Genomic DNA, 21974 nt, shown 5'->3' with positions numbered 1-21974 from the left:
CTGTACAATGTTTGGAGTCATTTTTGGCAGGTTACTTCTCAGTTAAAAGAGGAATCGACTTTGTATCAAGGGAAAATGCATTTTTAAGTTGTAGCCATTAGAATTTATCATCTATGATGATTGTTGCATTTACAAAATTTATTCTTCATGTTATTTTATAGTCAGCTTTGCATTTCATCTTCATTTGCTTTTGGGGTGCAAAATCTCTGTATTAAGTGTGAGATCTTACTCATCCTCTGAGGGATGTACATTGCATACTTTAAATTTTCATCTTCACTCAAATGCAATAGGAAGAGTGTTGGTTTTTAAAGATTTTATTTATTTTTAGAGAGAGAAGGAGAAAGAACTGGGGACCTGGCCTGCAACCCAGATATGTACCCTGACTGGGAAATGAACCAGCGACCCTTTCCTTCTCAGTCTGGAGTTCAGTCCACTGAGCTACACCAGCCAGGGTGGTTTTATGGATTTCCTGGATTCCTAAAATACTTTGAAGTATCTCGGCTCTGAGTAATTTACTTCTTTTTGTGACTATCTTGGTAAATACGGCAAAGATATTCATTTCTATCATGGAGTGCCCTGGCAGGCAAAACGGGGCTTAAAGAACAAGTCATCAAGTAGGACCCTTTCCAAGCCAGGGAAGTACGTGCATAAAACACCAGGACAAGTTACAGCTATTCAGTGTACTAATGATCGCTTGGAGAAATTTTATCCAGCGGTTGTTGAGGCCATTTCAGAAAGTAAAAAGAAATATAGAATCTTGGGATAACTTTTGAACAAGTAGTAAGTATACTTTCTCTTTACTGGACTTGCGGTGAGTGCCCTCTACGAGCTGGAAGCACAGTCCGACAGAAGACAGTTAGGGGTGTTGAAGAATAACCACTAACCTCCACATAGCGGTTTTCAGACGGTTTCACGCACACTCTTAGCAGACCTTGTTTTCTAAATTACTTCTCAAAGGCGGTGTGGCGGCCTAGGGTTCAAAGAGGACACTCACACAAAGGTGACAGAAGGTGAGGAGCAGAGCCAGATTTGAGCACAAAGGAGACTAGGAGCCATTCTGTCTCACTCCTCTTCATAGGACAGGAAGCCCCCGAGGCCAAGGAGGGTGGAAAGAGCTGCAGTCTCCCCTCTGCTGTAGGCCTTGCTCCGTGCTCGGCCTGTGGGTGACGCTGCACTGGGAAGACGTCCAAGCTGCCCGTGTTTCTGGACTCAATGGGTACGTGCTACTCCAACTCTGAAATGGCTTGGGGAAGAGGGAGCCTGTGGTCAGAGCCGCCCTAGTTGTGCAGATTTATGACTTGTATTCCAGAAAATGAAGCCAATGAGAGGGAGAGAGAGGCACAAGGTGAACAGGGCAGAGGCTCTGTATGACTTGGGGACTCCAATCGGTGAGATTTCTGGGCGCCTGATCTGTCCCGACAACACACAACCAACTTGGGGGAAGCGGTCACGGTGTACCCCAGGCAAGCAATATCACACACTATAGACACCGTGGGCGATCTTAATTGCCAAAAAGTGGTGTGCAAACCCTGTGCTATTGCCTTCCTGTACAAGGGAAGGACTTTGTGACCAAAACGAAACTTACCTTAAACCATTTAATCACTCGCATCGTGTTCCAGAGAGTGTTCGCAGAGGTTTTTATGTCAGGTTAAAGTGATGTTGCCCAAGTCAAACCACCTGGGGTGATGGAGACACAGGTTTAGCAATCCGCTAGGCTTCTAAGAATCTTCTTTCAGACCCTTGTGGTGCTTAAAATTATGTGTGAACTTCTCTGGAGTACGAGGTGCACAGGCACATGTATAGAACGTTCTGAGCCTGTCTGAGGGGGTGTTTTGGGTGAAATTGATGCTCAAGCGGATCGACTGGGAAAGCAGATTGCCCTCCCTGATACGAGCAACCCTGACCTAGCCAGTTTTCAGGCCTGAGTACAACAAAAAGGCTGACCCTCGAGTAACAAAATGACTAAATATTATTCAACACAATTCACTGCAGCAGACATACAGGAAAGTGGAGGACGAAGGGCACGGTACAATAAAGAGGGAACGCAAGCTGGCTCCTCTGGCAGGGCCTTACGATTCCTGTCCAATGGCCAACGTTCAGCTTTGCTAGACCATCCACGTGATTATTCTCTTATTTTCTTTCCGCCAGATGTAATTAATCAGTGTCTGAACACTGACGTGGGATCATACCCACCAACTCACAGAGACTTACTTTACTTAAGATTACCAACTTTGTTATTCCAGCGGGCAAAAGAAGGGAATGTAGGTTTTTTTGCAAGATGCATTAACTAGGAGCAATGAGAAACTATTCAGAAACTTGAAATACCCAATATGACCAATAATCAAGACAATACAGCTGGAAAATTATGGCAATAATAAAAATGACATTACTGAACAGCTACCATGGTCTAGATATCGGGCTAAACATGTCCAGTAATAATCGCCACTCAATCCTCTGAACACTCCTTGCACTACATGCATCTAAAAAGGAGGTGTTACTCAAGGACTTTCACGTGTCAGTCTTGCTCTACGTGCTTTACTACATGAGAACTAACAAAACGGGAAGATGTAGTTTCTTTCATTATCCGTATTTAAGAAAGAAGAAAACGGAACCACAGGGACATTAACTTTCACAAGATCAGAGCAAAGTTCTAGAACCTTGGCCGTCTGACACCACAGCCTGTGCTCTTAACATTCTAGCAATTTCTCTGTTCTCAAGACCAAAGAGGCTGCTGAGACGCTGAACGTCGTTTCTCCAGGCCGGTCTTTGTGATGGTTAACTGTATGTATCGAGGTGGCTAGGTCATCAACCAGCCCTCCTGAAATTCCCTTTACGATGTAGCTGAAGGTAGAGAAGCCTAAGTGTAGCAGACCCCATGGTCACAGCTTAAACGAGGAGACCCTCAACGTGGCCCAGCAACACATCTGTAACTTAAATGTAACACACTTGACGTCCATTTCATCTGACAGTCAGGACCCCTGTGTACAAAGGTTTCCCTTACACAGTGTGTATGGTCTATAGCACCCCATAGAGAAAAGATCACAATACGTGTAAGGTGTTGGTCAGTCGTAGAAACACACAGACAAGTCCAGAATTGGCGACCGTTCCTCCTTCTACTAAACTGGTCCACGAAGAAGTGGTAGAAAAGAGAAAGATAAAGGACAGAATTCTTTAAAATATTTATGAATTTATGTTGCGGGAAGAGTGCTGTACTACGAGAAGTGCAGAGCCCCTAGATCTGAGGGCTACTGTCTGGAGCCAACGGGGCGGGGAGCAGGGCTCGGAATCCTGCAGAGCCCAGCCCGGGGTTGTCATGGATGAGGGGAATAACCAGGAGTCGTCGCAAACACTTCTCTGTTTGCCAGGAGAGGCGACATGGCTCTTCCCTCGAGGGCAGAAGTCTCCAAGTCCCCTCCCCCCACCCCATATCCAAAGGCTTTTATTGAGAACCATTTGCACCGGGTTATAAATGCAAAGCTCGTCAATCAATGTCAAAAGTTTATGTTTACAGAAAAAGATTAGAGGCCATTGGTAACAATGGGAGGAACACAGGAGATCTGCCTCAGAGCAGGGTCTGAGGATAATGGCAATCTTCTTCCCCCAGGATCAGCCGGGTAGCATAGCTTTTGAGGGAAGAACAATGCATGCTTAGAGGAATTTCTTTCTAGGCCTGATTGTCCCCAGAACGTCCCAATCCAGTTGAGGACTGTACCTGCCTTTAGTATTGTTTCAAGCCTGAACCAGGTGGGTAGGGCAGGCAACCAAGAGACAAGAAGACTTCTTTTAGGTAGAATGAGGATCCCGGCCCCATCCAAGCCGAGCCGAGAGGTGCAGGCTCTGTGTCCTTTCTCCGTGACCGCCCAAATCCTTGTCCAGCTGCGCATACCTGCCAATGTCTGCCTCAGTGTAATGGGGTGCAGCTAGCGCCCCCCAAAGGGTATTTGTGACAGGGTCCGGAGAGTGGGCTGCCCAAGAAAAATATATTATCCCCATCCCAAGACAGGCCGCCATGGGGGATGGGAGACCGGGAGCGGGGCCTTTGAGAGTTACTTTGCGTGTCAATAACAGCTGGATAGTTCCATTCCTCATTTGCAAAGGTGGTTATTTTGCCTATCACCACGGCTAATGAGGGAGGTCTGAAAGACTTAATAGGGATGTATGGGAGAGAGGAAGGAGAGACAGGGCCTGCAGGAGAGACAAAGGGGCTCTGGGGACCAAGGGCAAGGCCACGCGGGAAGAGAAGGGGAGAATGGACTCCTGCTAGTGGGCCATGAGAAGGTGCCACATGGTTCTGGATTAAGAACTGGGAATCACGGCGATGCAGCGTACGGTGCTGAGAACCGCGAGACGCCTGCCCACCTGAGCCCCGGACTTCTGTGCTTTTTCTTCTGAAGGACGGTACCCTGACTGGCCTGACTGTCCTGTCCGGCCTGACTGGGCAAAGAGGGGGAGGCAGGACTGTGTGTCTGTTGGTGGGTGTTTTAAATGGTGCGTGCTTTAAAGGGATTTTGAGGTCTCAGGGTGACATTTAGCCATTAATCAAACCTGTATAACTTTTGAAGAAATAGTTCCTTTCCCCTTCACCAAACTCTGCCATCCAGAGCCATAATTCCAAGGGCGGTGGGCAAAGAACCTACAAATGAGTGACCCCGGGGAAGGGGGGTCGTGGTTTCAATAATAGCCTTTGCACCCACAGGTCCATAGTTCGGTATCATTAGGTCATCTCTCCTCATGAGAGAACTTACCCGTCATCAACAAACGACCATCACAAGGCCAAGCAGGGTGATATGAGGGAGGCAGGGGCTGTGTCCCCGCAAGGGGCACAGGTTCTGTCTCCTCAGTGGCCTGTTTTCCCAAGGCCTCCTTGCTTAGCTCTAGCCTTGGGGCCCTCTTGCTTGTTGGCCGGGCTACAGTTCCTGAAACAACATGCGACGTTTCCCAACAAAAGTACAGAAAGGCAAACTACAAAGTGTTGGTTAGGTCATCTGAGGCAAAGGTTCAAGAAATCTTCTAAATTGTATCTCTCTCTGATATCTGCGAAATTAGCACAACTCATACGCAGTAAGCTGATTTCAGCTGATTCCTTTGAAGTGAGCATCTATTGCATAACAGTAATAGTGGCTTTCGTTCAGGGGCCAAAACTATACATCGGGACATTCAGAGAAACAGGCTTGCCTATAACTATTTTGAAAAACAGAGAGCTCCCGCTCACACTATGCTCTATCCCTGTGGTTTTGTACTGCGAATAGAAACCCTGAAGCTGAAACCACACCAGAACAAGAGCTCTGTGCAGGTGGGGAGTTTGGCGGAGGGAGCGAAGGGATACTATAAGGGTGTGGATGCAATCAGTAAAGCAGAACCGCGGAGAGGGTGGGAGGAAGAGCACTGGGTGCCAAGGCCACCCAGTAAACACCGGGTATCTTTCCCACTGCACTCTAGATGATTCCCCTCAGACGTTTCCACCCTTCGCTCTCGCTGACTGAATATAAGTCAGTTAAAACTCAGACATAAGTACTGATTGCATTCCATATTTTCCAGGACTCTTCAAGTTCATGCATTTCCACCTTTTCATAGGCATTTTTACTAGTGTGGAACTGTTCTTTGGGCTTAGTAGGTGAGCACTATTCTGAGACAGATTTATACATTATAGATAAAATAAGGATTCAAATTTCCTGAATAGATGAACTCAAGAAGGTTTCTTTCATGAAATTAAGAATTAAAGCAACATTTCAATTTAATAACAAAAATTAAACATGTTTGGTAAATCATAATACATGGTAAGGGCAAATATTAGTTATATAACTATGACAAGAGGAAAGGATAAGTTAATAATAAACAAACAAACAAACCATCAATAACATCACAGCAATCGCTTCTTCAGGGCTGATTTGCCAGCAACTGAATTTTGTAACATTCTTGTGTAATACTGTCACAGAAGGTTTGCTGAGTTTCACTCAATGAATTCTGTGTCCATAGCAGAAATAAGAGCCTTTGGACATGACTCAAGTCATCTGTGCCAGGGGGGGCCAGCACACTCATCAGCGGGAATGATATCAGGCCCATGTCAACGTTCCATCATCACTACGGACCTTTTCTGGCGAGGTTGTTATTGAAGACAAAGATCTCCTGATTTCCACTCGGACGACCTCCCAGGCACAGTCCCTGTACTTCTTCTCTTTCAAGTACAGACGACTGCCCTCGAAGTACCTCCTCACAGCCAGTCGGGGTCCGTGGGGTGGTGGGGCAGTTTATTCCTCTGCCAGCATTCTCACCAAACAGGGCTCCAGGTCTTCCGGCTGTGGATGGAGTCCCGCGCGCAGGTGTCTCAGGCGGGTCCTGTTTCAGGCAGCGGAGGCTGCTCTGGGAGCAAGAGGTCGGAGATGTGCCGGAGCAACCCGAGGAGGACAGAGATGGGCTGGGCCTTCTGGACCTGGCTGCCATCCAACATCGCTGGGCGGATTTGATGTCTGTTCTGTCCTTCAGAGAGAAGGAAGGAGAACCACAGTCTGAGAACCTTGCTGAGCAGGATGTGGTTCTGAGGCAGGACACGGACCAGTTCCACTGGGGCCACAGCTGACCACCAGCAGGGCCGTGACTAGAGACAGCAGGGAGCTGTGGGCGAAGGAGGGGTTGCTGGCCTGGCTGAGTGGGCGTCTGGGGAAGAACCTGGACCCTATGTTTTCTGATGAACTTCTTTCCAAGCATGGCCATCAAATAGGAAGACACAGTAGTTTTCAGTTTTTAAACATTTTTTTATACTTTGGCTTTCTTTCCCCCCCCCTCTTTTGTCGGCTTTCCATGTGGTCTATCATTAACCCACAATATCAATTTCGCAATTTTAATTTTTACACTAACCTTGAGATGTGCCAGTCCAAATGGATGCCTATCATCCGTCAGACGGGACAGGCCTCTGTCCCAAAGTCAGAAGTGTATGTAGGTGTGTAAATACTCAGGCACATGCACATAATCGTGTAGATTTTTTATTATAGAAATGTTGCTCTTCTCTGAATTAGACACAAAATTGGCCTGAATCTCGGCAACATTTTTGTCCTCCGCTCTACATAGAGAGCCGGGCTCCCTCAGCCCTGGGGGTTTGTGTATTTTGTGAGGTACTTACCAGACCATGTATGGCAAACAGACCCTTTGAACCAAGGACAGAGTTGTTTCACACTTTCATTCACAATGAGATCTTTAGTGAACGAGTTTGTGGGATGTTTCTCTTCCTTCTAGACCAGTTCAGGCAGGTCCACGTTGTTGTACTTCACTGGGACCAGTAGGTGGGGACTTATAACACAGGCCATTACAATGTTTCATATTTTAGAATTCCATTAAGTTTTAAAATATGCTTTGATCCCCAAATTAAATTCCCTTGTCTTCCTTTTTGATGGTACTTGCTATTGTTTTTCCTTTGTTTTGTTTTGCTCATTTTTACATGTTCTTTACTTTAGATATGTGGGAGAGAAATTACTCAGTTCAGTTTCATTTTTCAAATTATGAAGGAATTGTCCCCGATGATGATACTCTGCAATTTGGTTTGCTGGCATCCCAACATGCCTGTGATGTTCATGAAATTGGTGCTGCCTTCGTTGTTGACGAAATATCAGTTGAATCAGGAAGAATGCAAATAATGATAAAGAACAAAAGAGTTCTTGGCTTATCATTCTCATCTGGAAGAGAAAGGGGGATTATAGTTACGATACTAAACACAGTGTGATAATGGAAGAAATTAGGTAGATAAAGTACTGAAGCACATAATCTCTGAAATTTTATTACCTATAAGTTTTAGATGGAAGAGAAAGGGTATGTATGCTATTAGCATGGTGGAAAGACGTTTTTATTAAACTTTGGGATGATTGATGGATGATTAGCTAGACAGTAAGGTAGAAATCCATGAAACTTTTATTTCACACCATAAGCTATAACAAAATTTTGATGAGATGGGTAATTTACACTCAGGTTAGAATTTTGAAAAGAGAGAGGAGGCTCAGAGTAACAGTACAAGTTCATAACAAAGAGCTGACTTACAAAAAATGTCGGTTATTTTCAAATATATAAACATTCCTAACGTCTTCATACAAAACAGCACAGGGCCACAGAGACTTCCCAGGCCGGATGGCTGAATGGGACCTGGTCAGGTCAACAAAATAAGGAATAGCAAGCAAATTATATAAAATACGTAGGCATTCACCAGTCAATGGAAGAGGCATGATATTTGAAAAGTGTTAGGGGAATCTAAAGATGGTGGAGGAGTCGGCAGAAGCTACACTAACCTCCTCCCAGGATCAAACTAGAATTACAACTAAATACTAAAAAAACAACCTGAATAACCAACTGAACACAAGCTGGAGAAAAGGCTCAAAACCACAAACAAACAGAAGAACCCACTTCACCACAATGTGACTGGGAGGCAGACTGAGGCGGCATGAGACGGCTGGCTGGGCTCACATGGGCAGCAGCTGAAGTCCTGGAGGGCTATTTCCGTGGCCAGGGGCTTCCCCTGAGAGATGTGGGGCCTAACCCCCAAGCTGAGCTCCCCAGCCTAAAGCCCCAGAACCAGGAAAGACCCTAAATAACATACGGTTGTGAAAAGCAGCAGGGTTTCTGCCCACCAGGGAGAGATGGCGGGAGACATGGAGAACCTTTTAAAGATCCAAGGCACAAAAGTGCAACTGCAGCTAGTCACCCTGGGCTCCAGGAGAGGGAGCGCAAAATGGACTATAGATGCACGCGAGGAGAGTCGGGAGCTGGTCGTTCTTGAGAGAGACCTGAAAGAACAGCTGCCAGGATCCTTGTGCTGAGTCATTCCCCATGCCGCAGAAACAATCTTTCTCAGGTAGAGCGCTCCTCCAAAATGGCATCAGCCTGAGGGGAAGCAGTAGACCCACCCTCAGGAATCACTCTTGCCCTACCCTGTGCTGTTGAAGCCCTGCTGCTAAAGAGCACAGCTGGAAGACTTCCACTCTTGAAGCTTAACAGAAAACCTGAAGGCAGAGGCTGATCTCTGGACTCTCTGAGAATTTAACTGACCCTCCCCGTGGCCCAGTGCTGATAAAAAACGGTCTTGGTTTGCAGCCTGGTTCTTTCCGCCCACAAACAGAGGGAGTCTCTAGCTGTGATCACTGATAGCTCCAAACAGGTTGGCCAAGGCCCGTCACAGGCAGTATTTGAAGCAGGAATGCAACAGAGTCTTTGCAGGTGTACCTAATACGTCCAAACAAGCACAAAGAGGCAGCCAAAATGGGAAGACAAGAACAACTTAAAATAAGCAAACTACAATTCTCCAGGAGAAGCACTAAATGAAATGTCGGCAAGCAATTAATTAGGAGGAGAATTTAGTAGTGATTATAAGAATACACAACAGCATGAAAAAAAGACATAGAAATCATATAAAAGGATGAGTCAGAAACAAAGAATGTGATATCTGAAATAAATATTACACTGAAAGGAATAAACAGTAGGTTAGATGAAACAGAGGATTGAATCAGTGATATGGAAGACAAGGTACAAAGAAACCTTAGAGAAGCAGAAAGAAAAAAGGAATTTTTGAATGCAAGGAGAACTTAAGAAACCTTTGTTTCTTAACCTCTGTGAAATGTAATGACATCCACATCATGGGAACACCAGAAAGAGACGAGAGTGAGCAAGGGACAGAGAACCTATTTGAAGACATAGTGACCAAAAGCTTCCCTAATCCGGTGAAGAAAAAAGACACGCAGGTCCAGGCAGCTCAGAGAGTCCCAAACAAGTCAGGCCCAAAGAACCCTATACCAAGACACATCGTAACTAAAATGCAAAGCTTCAAAACAAGAAAAGATTACTAAAAGCTGCAGGAGAAAAGCAGGTATTTACCTACAAGGTAGCACCAATTGGACTGCCTTCTGATGTCTCAACAGAAACATTTCAGATCAAAAGGGAATGGCATGAAATAGTCAAGGGGATGAAAAGCAAAGACCTGCTACCAAGGCTACGTTATCCAACGAGGTTATCATCGAAAATTGAAGGAGAAATAAGGAGCTTCCCAGCCAAGACAAAGCTGAAGGATTTTGTCACCATTAAACTAGTACTGCAACAAATGTCAAAGGGCTTCCTTTAAGAGGATGAAGGAAGAAGAAGAAAGAGGTGGAGAAGGAGGAAGAGGACGGGGAGGGGGAGAAAAAGAAAAAAAGGGGGGAAATAGACTAACAATAAAATAGCAGTAAGTAAATAATCGCCTTCAATGTAAAGAGCTTAAATGTTCCAAACAAAAGACACAGGGTAGCTGAAAGGATAAGCAAACAAGACCCACATGTACATTGTCTCTAAGACACCCACCTCAGATTGAAAGATACACACAGATGGAAAGTACAAATGGAAAGAAAAAAGAGCTAGGGTAGCAATGCTGATATCTCACAAAATAGACTTTAAAACCAAGGCTACAGTAAGAGGCAAAGAAGGACACTGCATAATGATAAGGGGAACAATCCAACAAGAGGATATAACCCAGTAAATACATAAGCACCCAAAATAGGGGCACCTAAACATGTCAAAGAAATCTTGATGGACATAACGGGAAAGAACAAGTGAAACACGGTTATAGTCGGCAGTTTTAGCACCATTTTAACTTTAACAGACAGATCTTCGAGACAGAAGATCAAGAAGGAGACAGTGGTCTTACACAACACACTAAGTGAAGTGGATTTAATTGACATCCGCACAGCATTTCACCACAAAGCAGCAGAATATGCCTATTTTTCACGTGCACATGGACCTTTTTCTAGGATAGACCACATGTTAGGGCACAAAACAAGTCTCAATAAATTTAAGAAGACTGAAATCTTATCAAGCACCTCCTCTGACCACAATGCTATGAAGCTAGAAATCAATCAAAGAGAACATGAGAAACACACAAAGACATGGACGCTAATAACAAGTTATCGAATGACGAATGGTCAGCAACGAGATCAAAAAAGAAATCAAAGACATCTGAAGCAAATGAAAATGAGAACACAACAGTTCAAATCTGTGGGACATGGGGAAAGCAATCCTAAAAAGGAAATACATAGCATTACAGGCGTATCTCAATAAACAAGAAAAACTCCTATAAACAATCTAGCTTTACACTGAAAGGAACTGCAAAAAGAAAAACAAGCAAAGCCCAAAGTGAGTAGAAGGAAGGAAATAATAAAGATCAGAGCAGAAAAAAAGGAAAGAGTGTCTAAAAACTGATGCGAGAGATAAACGAATCCAAGAGTTGGTTTCTTGAGAAGATAAACAGGATTGACAAACCTTTACCCAGAATAATCAAGAAAAGAGAGAGGACCCAAATAAATAAAAACAGAAATGAAAGGAGAAATGAATTGACACTAAAGAAATAAAAAGGATTGTAAGAAAACCCTATGAACAACCTGGAGGAAATGGATAAGTTCCTAGACACATACAATCTTCCAAAGCTAAATCAGGAAGAATCGGAGAATCTGAATAGACAGGTTACACCTAGTGAGACTGAAGCAGTAATCAAAAAACTCCCCAAACCAAAAGTCCTGGATTGGCTAACTTCACAGATGAATATTACCAAATATTCTGAGAAGAACTAACACCTCCCCTCCTAAAACTAGTTCAACAAATTCAAGAAGAAGGCAGCCAGGATTATCCTAATTCCCAAACCAGATAAAGATGTTACAAAGAGAGAAAATTATAGGCCAATATCCCTGGTGAGCAAAGATGCTAAAACCCTCAACAAAATATTAGCAAACAAAATACAGAAATGCGTCAAAAAGATCATATACCATGATCAAGTGGGATTTCTTCCAGGAATGCAAGTTTGGTACAACATTCACTACACAAGAAATGTGATTCACCCCATAAGCAAAATGAAGGATAAAAACCACACGGTCATATCAATACATGCAGAAAAGCCATGTGATAAAAAAATCCTCATTTACCACTAAGAACTGATAAACATTGTTTTAAAATTATTTTCTTAACATTTATATTTAAGTACTTAATTTTTAATTTTGAATCATATCAAAAAATAATTTTTACCTTCACCAGCAACTAGATATACATCTAGATATTGTCAACATTTTTCCTTTGTAGCATTTGACATTAGCATCGATTCGTTGAATAACTTCAGTAGCACTAAATAACACAACTGCTTGCATTTCATTTGCAAAGCCCACGTCACACTGAGGCTCCAACCTAAGCAACATCCACGAGACAGTCGATGGCAATCACTTGGCTTGCTCATAAGTAAGCAAAGCCTAGGCCACCTCTCACAGTGTGACCGGGAGATCGAGTGAAGGATGGAGGGAAAGTCCTCCGGTGAGCCAGCAAGTCACCCTAGGTTTGTAGCGCTGATCTTGCGTATACTCTGCGACGTATCATCGCTAAACTCAAGGCCAGTCCTTCCAGTGTGATACACGAGGAAATTCAAAGAGAAAAATGAACACTGAGAAATGAGATTATGTGGGACAGAGTTGAGTTTTGGAGCACCAAACACCATTGTAATACCTATGATTGGTTCACACTCATAAGAACTACATTTTTGCACACCCTCGTGGGCGATATTACCCACAATGAGAACACATGATTTAACCAACATCAGTTTGGACCCTTCTTTGTATTTTTGTATGATACTGCAAATACTCAAAGGGTTTTTGGAGTTTCCTATCAAATCTCTGATTCTCAGACAATAGGAAACTACCTATACAAATAGTGGTACTTACTTACTATCGACTATTTGTGTGTAAAGAATGAACGTTCAGATTTGCCCCGAAACTCTGTCTTGCAGAAGAAGTTAAGTTGCCTTAGCCTTCCAGATACCTACTCTTTAAAGGGTAGGTAGAGCCGTAGCAGGTGTAGCTCAGTGGTTTGAGGGCCGGCCTGCAAATCAAATCAGTGGTTCCATTCCCAGTCTAGGACACGCGTGCCAGGGTTGCGGGCCAGGTCCCCAGTAGGGGGCGCGTGAGAGGCAACCACACTTTGACGTTTCTCTCCCTTTCTCTCTCCCTCCCTTCCCCTCTCTATAAATAAATAAATAAACAAACAAATAAATAGCCTTTAAAAAAGGAGGGGTAGGTAGAACATCCTTGGTCAACCAGCTCCTAGTAACTGCAGCCTGTCTCACTTACTGTGTTACCCTGGGCACCAAGCCCAGTGTGATCTCTGCTAAAGTAGCTTTGACTGAAGCACTTTCTCAGATCTTTTCCACCTACTGGAAGGCATTCGTGAATGGCCAAGCTCTTTTGCTTCGTTATGGCCATATTTTACTAGGATCATAATAGACGATGGCTAATAGTTCCTCTCTACTCATACTGGTGTCAATAATGTCTCCTGACTGTATTACTAAAATCCCTAGTGTTAAGGTGCACAGACACTGGACGCTGAACTTCTAAGAGCAGCAGCATAATTTTCTGCCTCTGCCCGGCATGATATCACACTCACATGCATGCCCTAATCTCTGATTTGCTCTCTGCTTTGTCACGGGGGAAAAGTAAGCAGCCTGCTGCCATATACAGAACCATAAATCTAAACTCAAGCGCTCCCTGATTCACACAGCTGACAGCAATCAGACAATTTACCACATTAGTTTTCGGTGGATCTTTACTACCATTATGCTGAGCTCTTTGAAGGCCCCTCAGAACAATGATGAACAATCGTATGATCCTATTTCTGGGGGATCATCGCACTGTATCAGCTGGATTTCCAGCATTTGGCATGCGATGGTGGGAGCACTACTTCAGGTCAGTGGGCAAGAGTTTGGACCCTGAGTCCTTCGACTGCTGTTTTGCCTCCTACCCAGCTCATTTTTCTTTATTTTCTGAGCATGGCTACATTCTTTCTTCTAGATGGCAGGCCTGTAGACTTTAATTCCCTGCTACGGTCTGAATGTTTATGTCCCCAGAAAATTCATATGCTGAGGTCCCAACCCCCAAAGCAAAGGCAGAGGATGGTGGGGCCTTGGGGAAATACCTGGGGCAGGAGGGTGATAACGTCCTCTTTAATGGAGTAAGTGCCCTCATACAAGAGGCCTGAGTAGATCCCTCACGATGCTGCCCTGTGAGGCCCCAGGGAGAAGTCAGCAGCGCGCGCCAAGGCGCAGGATCTCAGCAGAACCCAACCTTGAAGACGCCCTGATTTGAACTTCAGCTTCTAGAACTGTGAGCAAAAAGTTCCCATTCTTTACAAGCTATTTAGTCCATGCTACTTTGTTAAAGTAATGCAAATGGGCTAAGATACAACCTGACCTATTTTCTTTTAGGAACACCTCCCGGGATTTTGTAAAATACTGAAGGAGAGAAAAAGCATTTACTCAGCCTTGTTTGCAAGGTGTCTAGCCCAATCTCTATACCTTCAGGGGCTCGGTCAATATGCATGCAAAGAACAATCATCGTACTAATAGGAGAACGAATAATTCCAACATATACTACGTAGATATGAACGGAGAGCACAATGGAGGTAAAGGTACTTGATAAATACCTCATGGTTCTACAAGACAAATTATAACTGAATAGTGTGTGAAGTGGAATTTTAACCAACTGTTTGGTTCCAGGCATATTTTCTTCAGGTATGTATTTTCAATATTTATAATATCAGAAGGAGAGTCATGGGCCTGCTCCTAAGTGGAAGACTCACTCTCCACTCTTCTCTCAGTGGTCCTCAAGGCGCTCCTTGGAGGAGGAACCCGATCATACTTCCCTTGTTTCCCTTAGGCGATCAGGACACAACTTGCGCCTTGCAACGTGTTCTGACACCTCAGCTGAATGTTTGTGGCCATTTTCAACTTGAGCCTGTTCCTCTGGGAATCAGCATGAATGCTTCTTTCTAAGAGTCAGTGGTGCTGTGAACTCCAACCAGTGACATTCCTGTCATCTCCCCTGCCCAGGGCATAGCTTGTGCAATCAGACTTTCATTTGTTGCTGTTGTTGTTGTTTATGATACAGTGTTGGCAGAAAGCACCTTGGTTATTGTTTTCACGAAATAAATTTTAGTGCAAGTAGGGTAAGGATGAAGATTGGTCGTATATACTAAAATTGTCTCCTGTTCTATGGATCGCCAGCTTAGAGTCTATTTCCCAGCTTCTTTGATCTCGAGACATCCCAGGAGGTTAAATTCAGACCAACTAATGAGAGCACAAGGGAGTGTTAATGGAATGTACACGTTCCTGGTTTTGAAATATCCAATGAGATCTGCCATAATTTTTTCTTTTATATCTGAGTGCAATAGACTCAAGTACTTCGCACAAATTGGGCCTGACATGTTGAACGCGGCAAAGTCACAAAATTGAAGCTTCCTATAACCTCAGTCACTGTCTGCAGAAGAGCCCAAGAAAAGAGTCATCTGATGAGAAATGCTTGCCTTGTGCTCTTATTCAAAAATGTAAAGTTCTATAGTGATCAGAATATCAATAGTTTTCTGTGTATCGGAACATGGCATTAACAAGAAAACGTCTTGAAAACATACAATCCTGAAGGATGTTTCCATAAAAAATTGAATGTTACACTTCAATGCGGGAAGAACTCTACCTTACGACGAGCCCAGGAAATAGCTTTTGAGTGAGTGTTGTTATTGCCAATGGCTGGAAGTCTATGAGTGTCTCATTTTCCATCACGATCTTCCCTCCTTTTCCCTTTTCTTCTTCTTTTTTTTTTTTTCTTTACCTTCTCCTGGTCTTTCCAACTTAATCTATTTTCTGCCTTAGAATGATATCTCCAGAGGGAGTCTGAACCTGAGTTCAGTCTGAACCTGATGAGAGATTGGTCAGCTCACCATTCACAGAAGAGCCATTTTTTGTGCTGATTCTCTGCGAAGTGAGCTGTGCAAGTCCTCTCATTAATGGATCAGGCACTGAACGAAGGGTAGAAACTGGGACTCTGTTCGCTCGCAGTCCTCCAGACAAACGTCTCTCCAGAGTTTCCATTTCCTGGTGGAAGTCATGAGGACTCACCGAGAGTGTGAGAGAAGCTGCAGTCACGCTTCCCTTGGCATGGCTGGGCTTGGGTCATACAGGTTATTGGTCGTCACATTAACACAAGAGGCAGCTGTCGTTCTGTCCAGATTCTCAGCCTGTAATTTGCAACTGTTATTTATCCTTATTTTCCTGTGTGAACACTGGTAAAGTTCACTCAATTTCTGTAAGAGGGATTGAAAATCTGAAGTTATTGAAATTCAGAAGCCACAGACAGATTTTCGTCAGAAGGAGAATCTTTCCGGTAGCCTTCCAGCTCCTCCCTTCATCTCTCCTAACTCTTTGCTCCTAGCTGTCCTGAGGCTGCTGGGGCTTTGTTAATCCTGAAAATGCCTTCGTCTGTGCCTTCCCTGCCCCCGGAAGGACAGTAACCACCCCTGTCTTACCTTTCCTGCATCCACATTTAAGCAAATTGCCTGCCACATACATGCAGTCAGCACACCTTGGGGGATGGAATGCAGAGAAATGTGTGAAGTAACCCTTGGTGTTCAGTGTAATGCAGCTATTATCTGCATGTGTCAGAAACATGAGCTGTGGCTCCCATGAAGAAAGGGAGAATTCCAATCGAGTGCATGAGCCGCTTAAAAGGAAAATGTGTTGAGGGGAGGGAATTTTATCTCAGTGCAATTTAAGAAGTGTTAAAATAGAGTCCCGGATCAAACCCCTATCTCCTCTTACGAGAGCCAAGAAGAGAGACAAAGATTGAGCTCGGGTTTTATTTCACCATTGCATCTCATTGAGGTGAATACATCCTAATGGATCAAGATCTCTGTCATTTCCCATTGTAATGATACAAAGGAAGTAATGAAGTTTATGACATTACCTGAGGGCCTTGAGTAGATAAGAAGGTGGGGAAAAGGACATGGAAACAAAATAGGGGTGAGCAGAGAAAGTGATCGTCGTGGCTGATTTAAGAATCTCACTTGCAAGACGGTGCTCAGGGCAGCTGGGGGAAGGCTCCCAGGGCCAGGCGGCGGCGTCACCAATCTCGTCAGGGGCCCGCCGGCCTCTTCGCTCATGGCAGTGAGGCTTGTCTTCTCCAGCTCTTTACCCCTACCTCTGACCTGGTCCAGAGCCGTGGCCTGCCAAAGCAGGAGACCCTCACAGCTCTGCAGCAGGAGGGGACAATCTGCCTGCTTTTCCTGCCATAGGGACGAGAACATTTTCAGGTGCCCCCGAGGCAGCAGGACGGCAGCCGGGACCTGAAACCGCGGGCCTTCTCCTCCTCCATGTGATGATCCAGGAGGCCTTCAGCCTCTTCAGCCCAAACAGCTGAAGTTGCTGAAGTTGGATTTGATCAGCTGTTGGAGGATCTGGAGACAAGTTGGGTGAGGACATGGGAGAGGAAAAGACCCTTTTCCCGGGCCATGAGGTCCCCAGCCAGGCTGTGAGCACGCATTTCCGAAGCACCAGCCTCTCTCTGAAAGAGGCAGCCTCCAGCTGCTGTGCCGGTCACATTACCCTCCGGGAAGGTGGGAAATGAACATTAATGAGGGATTTCTCTGTATTGTCAAGCTCGCTGGAAACCCAGGAAGTTGGAAAGGAGACTTAGACCCAATCTCCAGGATTTGGTGTTATCCACTTATGTCTTCTCTACTTACAAGGCTCAGCGTTGTAAATATTCACGTAATCCAAAGAAATTTTTTCTATTCCAGTGTAAAATACATTGAGTCATTTTGGCACTTGATATCTCAATGAAAAGAGAAGTCTCCATTGTATCAAGAAAAAATGCATTCTTAATTGGTAGTAATTAGAATTTATCATCTCCATGATAGTTGTATTTACAAAATTCATTCTTAATATTTTTTATAATCAACTTTGGGTTCTGTTTTCACTAGTTTTGGGGTGAGCAAAATCCGTATATGAAGTGTGAGATCCTCCTCATCCTCTGATGACATAGAATATACCCTCAAATTTTTAATCTTCGTTTGAATTCAAAGGGAACAATATTGGTTATTTTTCCACTTAATGGATTCTTCAAGTATTTTGAGGTATCTCTGCTCTGAGTAATTTACTTGTTTTTGTGAATACATTGGTAAGTATAATAAAGATACTACTTTCTTTCCTGGGGCGCCCTGGCAGAGAAAACAGGGCTTAAAGATTAAGTAACCCAGCGGGACCTTTTCCACAGCTCTGAAGGGCAGGCATAAAACACGAGGACAGGTTACAGCTATTCAGTATTTCTCCTGCTTCCTGGAGAATCGTGTGTGCTGGTTGTGGTTTCAATTTCAGCAATTGCACGAATTAGAACCTGAAGTGAAATACAGCATCTTAGAGTTTAAATTTCTACAAGTAAGTAGTGTATCTTCTATTTGTGGGTTTTGGGGTGGGTGCCGGATGCAAGGCCAAAAATTACATCCATTGCCTGCGGCCGTGGAGCCTCATCTGTCCTGGTGGAGCTATGGTAATTGAGCATCCGGTTAAAGAAAAGCTAATGCATATAACATTAGCAGGGGCCGCAGGAGCCTATAAGTCTTGTATGTGTCACAAGAAGCTTCCAGAGCCAGCAACTAGTCAGCTGACAACCCAAGGATGTTTAGGAGTTAGCCAGGTAAATGCACGATGGTCCATTTTGGCCATGTAAAGAGCAAGTATTCTAGGGTAGCAGGTTAAAATACAGGTTTCACATTTGGAGATAAAGCTGAGTAAATACAAACATATACAAGTCATAATCACAGAGATCCCACTGAGAACTACTTGGGAGGCTGAGACTGTGTGTGCAGAGAGCATGAAGTGCGGAGCCCAGCTTAGACTGTCGAGGAACATCGAGGTTCCCAAAGATGGGAGGGGGTGGTCAACAGAGGAGAGAAGGCAGAGGAGCAGGAAAACAGAAGACGGTGATGACACAGAAGCCTGGGGAAGGTCAGCTTTAAATGGAGGATGTAGTCGGTGTCAGATGATTCTAAAATGTTTGTCACGGCCCTCTGACGGTGATCTCTGAGCTGTTTGGGATGGGACTTACTGTAAACGTTGCTTGGGCAGAACAGGAGAAGAGGGAGGCAGAAGGCACCTTATAGGGAGTGGGGAAATGAGCTGAGTGTGAAAACGTAGGGACAGACATGTAAATTCAAGGCATTTAGAACAATATATCCTAGTACATATATATAATATATATACACTCTATATGTGTATGTATATATATAAAAAACAATATATAACTTAGTGCAATAGATTGGCCTTTGGTGTGGTCAGTGGTGGTTCATTTGATTGCCCCACGAGCTCTTCAGTTCCACATTAATGTGAAATATTCACTTCTCATCGCCCATCAGATAATGTTTTAAAAACGGAAAGGTTTTGTTCCGTTAAAGTAGAGAATTGCGTGCTGGAATATAGTCAAGAAGTTTTCTTTTGCTTCACCTGTGTGGACCAATACATCAAAGCAATTGACAAAACCAAGCTGGTGCAAATGATTTTCAGTGCTTAATTTGGATATTTTGAGTATGTCTGCTAGCTTCCGCGTGGTATAACGTTGGTTGTTCTCAGTTAATGTCTCAGCTTGATCGTTCTCAACTTCAACTGGTCTACGCCATCTTGGAGCATTGTTCGGTGAGAAAAATCCAGCAGGAGACTGTGCAAACCCCTTTTGACACATCGACTGAGTCACAGCAGCCTCTCCATACAATGCACAAATCTTTTTCTATTTTATTAACTTTCTTGATGTGAAAGAGAATCTGCTACAAATGTTGCTCATTTTCTTCCATGTTCAATATTAAAATGGCTACACAAAAATCCACTGATTGTGATTAGTGTGTTTTTAATGCACGCTGCTATGACAGCTGTCACAATACAAGAAAACAAAATTATTTGAAATGAAGTTAAAGGCAGCTGAGGACTGCAAGAGCCATCTTATGGAAAAACACTGAATGGACCTTTGGGCCAACCCAGTACACAGTGTAGGGCATCCAGCTCCCCATGTAAAAAGGGTCACTGCATCGGGGAGGTGATGGGCCATCAGAGAAGGGGCCATGAAATCCGGAATTGCCAAGCTTTTTCTCCCCTGCTGAACTTGGCCACAAAGAGGAACTAGTAAAAAGAGAAAGAAGAAAGACAAAACTTTATTTAAATATTACACATAATACATAGAAAAGCTAACTAACGCATTGGCGAGGCCTCCTGAGGCAGAGATTCAAAAACTCCTCTCAGGTTGATATCTCTCCCTGATGTCTGGGAAATTCATGGAACACACACAGTGGACTGAATTCAGCTGACTCCCTTTATGTCGGCACCTATTTCATCACTGTAACAATGGCCTCCACTCAGGGCTTAGAAATATACGTGGGGACTCTCAGAGAAGCAGACCTGGCTACAACAGTTTTGAAGAACAAAGGGATTCCACTCAACTTTCGCTCTATTCCTTGGGCTCCTTACCCTTAATGAAAACCATGAAGCTGAAACCAAAGCGGAACCAGACCACCTGCGCAGGTGGGCTGTAAGGTGGGGGCAGCGAAGGGATAGTGAAAAGGAGTGAACGCAATGAGAACAGCAGGACCACGGAGAGGGTGGGAGGAAGAGCACTGGGTGCATGGATCTGCCCATAAACACCGCGTATCTCTCCCCCTTCGCTCTCGATGGCTCCTCTCAGATATCTCTACCCCCTGCTCCTTGTACTCTGAAGATAAATCAGTTACGACTAAGACATAAGTACTGAACACATTCCACACTTTCTAGGACTCTTCTAAGTTCATGGATGCCTCCCTTTGGATAGGCATTCTCTGATTGGTGGCAGAACTGTTCTGTATGACTTACGACACACGTACTATTCTGAGATTCGCGTACACAGAAAAATAAATGAGATTTCAATTTTGAGAATAAAAATGCCCAAGAAGTGTTCTTCGACAAGAATTTAATAAATAAAACAACATGCAAATATAATACATAAGAAAGTAATCATGTTTTGTAAATTGTAATACAACATAAGGGCTAATATACATTATATAAATATTTATGATAAGGTGAAAGAATAAATAACTCATAAATAAACACACTAGCAATAAATAAATAACTTCAGGGCCATCACCTCGTAGGGACTGAATTTTGTAACATGCTGTTGCTTAACACCCTGACAAAAGATGTGCTCGATCAAAGTCAATAAATCCTGTGACTGAGGCAGAAAGAAGAGCCTTTTGCCATGACCTAAGTCCTGTGTACAAGCGTGATTCCGCACGTTCATGGGTGACGATCGCATCAAGGTGAGCGCAGGTCTCCGTCCCTATTACTTAACATGTCTTGCAAGGTTAAGTATGGAAGACAAGGATTTCAAGATTTCCACTTGGACACGATCCCAGGCACAGTCACTGTACTTCTTGTCTTTCAAGTAGCGACAAAGGCCCTCGAAGTACCTCCTCACAGCCAGTGTAGGTCCCTGGGTTGGCGGGACAGCTCCTTCCTCTTCCGTCTCCTGCTCCAAACAGGGCTCCAGGTCTTGCATCTGCCGATGGAGTCCCATGCGCAGCTGGTTCAGCAGGGTCGTGTCCCAGGCAGCGGAGGCGTGCTCTGTGAGCAAGAGGTCGGAGATGTGCCGGAGCATCTCGTGGAGGACGGCGATGGGCTGGGCCTTCTGCACCTGGCTGCCGTTTACCATCGCCCGGGGCAATCGGAGGTCTCTTCCGTCCTTCGGACAGGAAGAAGTGGAGTTTCTCCACATTCGCCTAAAAAGCAGCAAGTTCTCATTGCTGAGCGGGATGTGGCTCTGAGGTAGGTCACAGCCCAGAGAGCCACCGGGGCCACAGCTGATTACCACCAGGGCCGTGAGCAGAGACAGCAGGAGGGCCATGGGCGAGGAGGGGCTGCTGGCCTGGCTGAGCTGGGCGTCTGGGGAACAAGCCGGCACCCAACCTGAGCCTACGACCGTCTTTCTAGGCATGACCATTAAATAGGGAGGCACCATAATTTTCATTTTCTAAACATTTCTTTACACTGTTACTTCCTTTTTTGTTTTCATTTTTGAGTTCTCCCTGTGGTCTAAGAAAATGTCCTGAATCTACACTGTTAATTTTGCCATTTTAATTTTTTCACTGGAGATGAGTCA

The 21974-nt window shown here is 44.4% G+C and overlaps 1 pseudogene; it reads right to left on the bottom strand.

The window, feature by feature from the left end:
* Positions 1 to 21130: 21130 nt before the first annotated feature.
* On the bottom strand, positions 21131 to 21719 carry LOC129078374 (interferon omega-2-like; annotated as a pseudogene).
* Positions 21720 to 21974: the final 255 nt, after the last annotated feature.

This window comes from Pteronotus mesoamericanus, unplaced genomic scaffold (assembly GCF_021234165.1).
Source record: "Pteronotus mesoamericanus isolate MK-2021 breed Mesoamerican mustached bat unplaced genomic scaffold, CSHL_Meso_final contig_73, whole genome shotgun sequence".
Taxonomy (NCBI): domain Eukaryota; kingdom Metazoa; phylum Chordata; class Mammalia; order Chiroptera; family Mormoopidae; genus Pteronotus; species Pteronotus mesoamericanus.
Note: the sequence above shows the minus strand (reverse complement) of the source record. Positions and strands in the feature narration are given on the sequence as shown.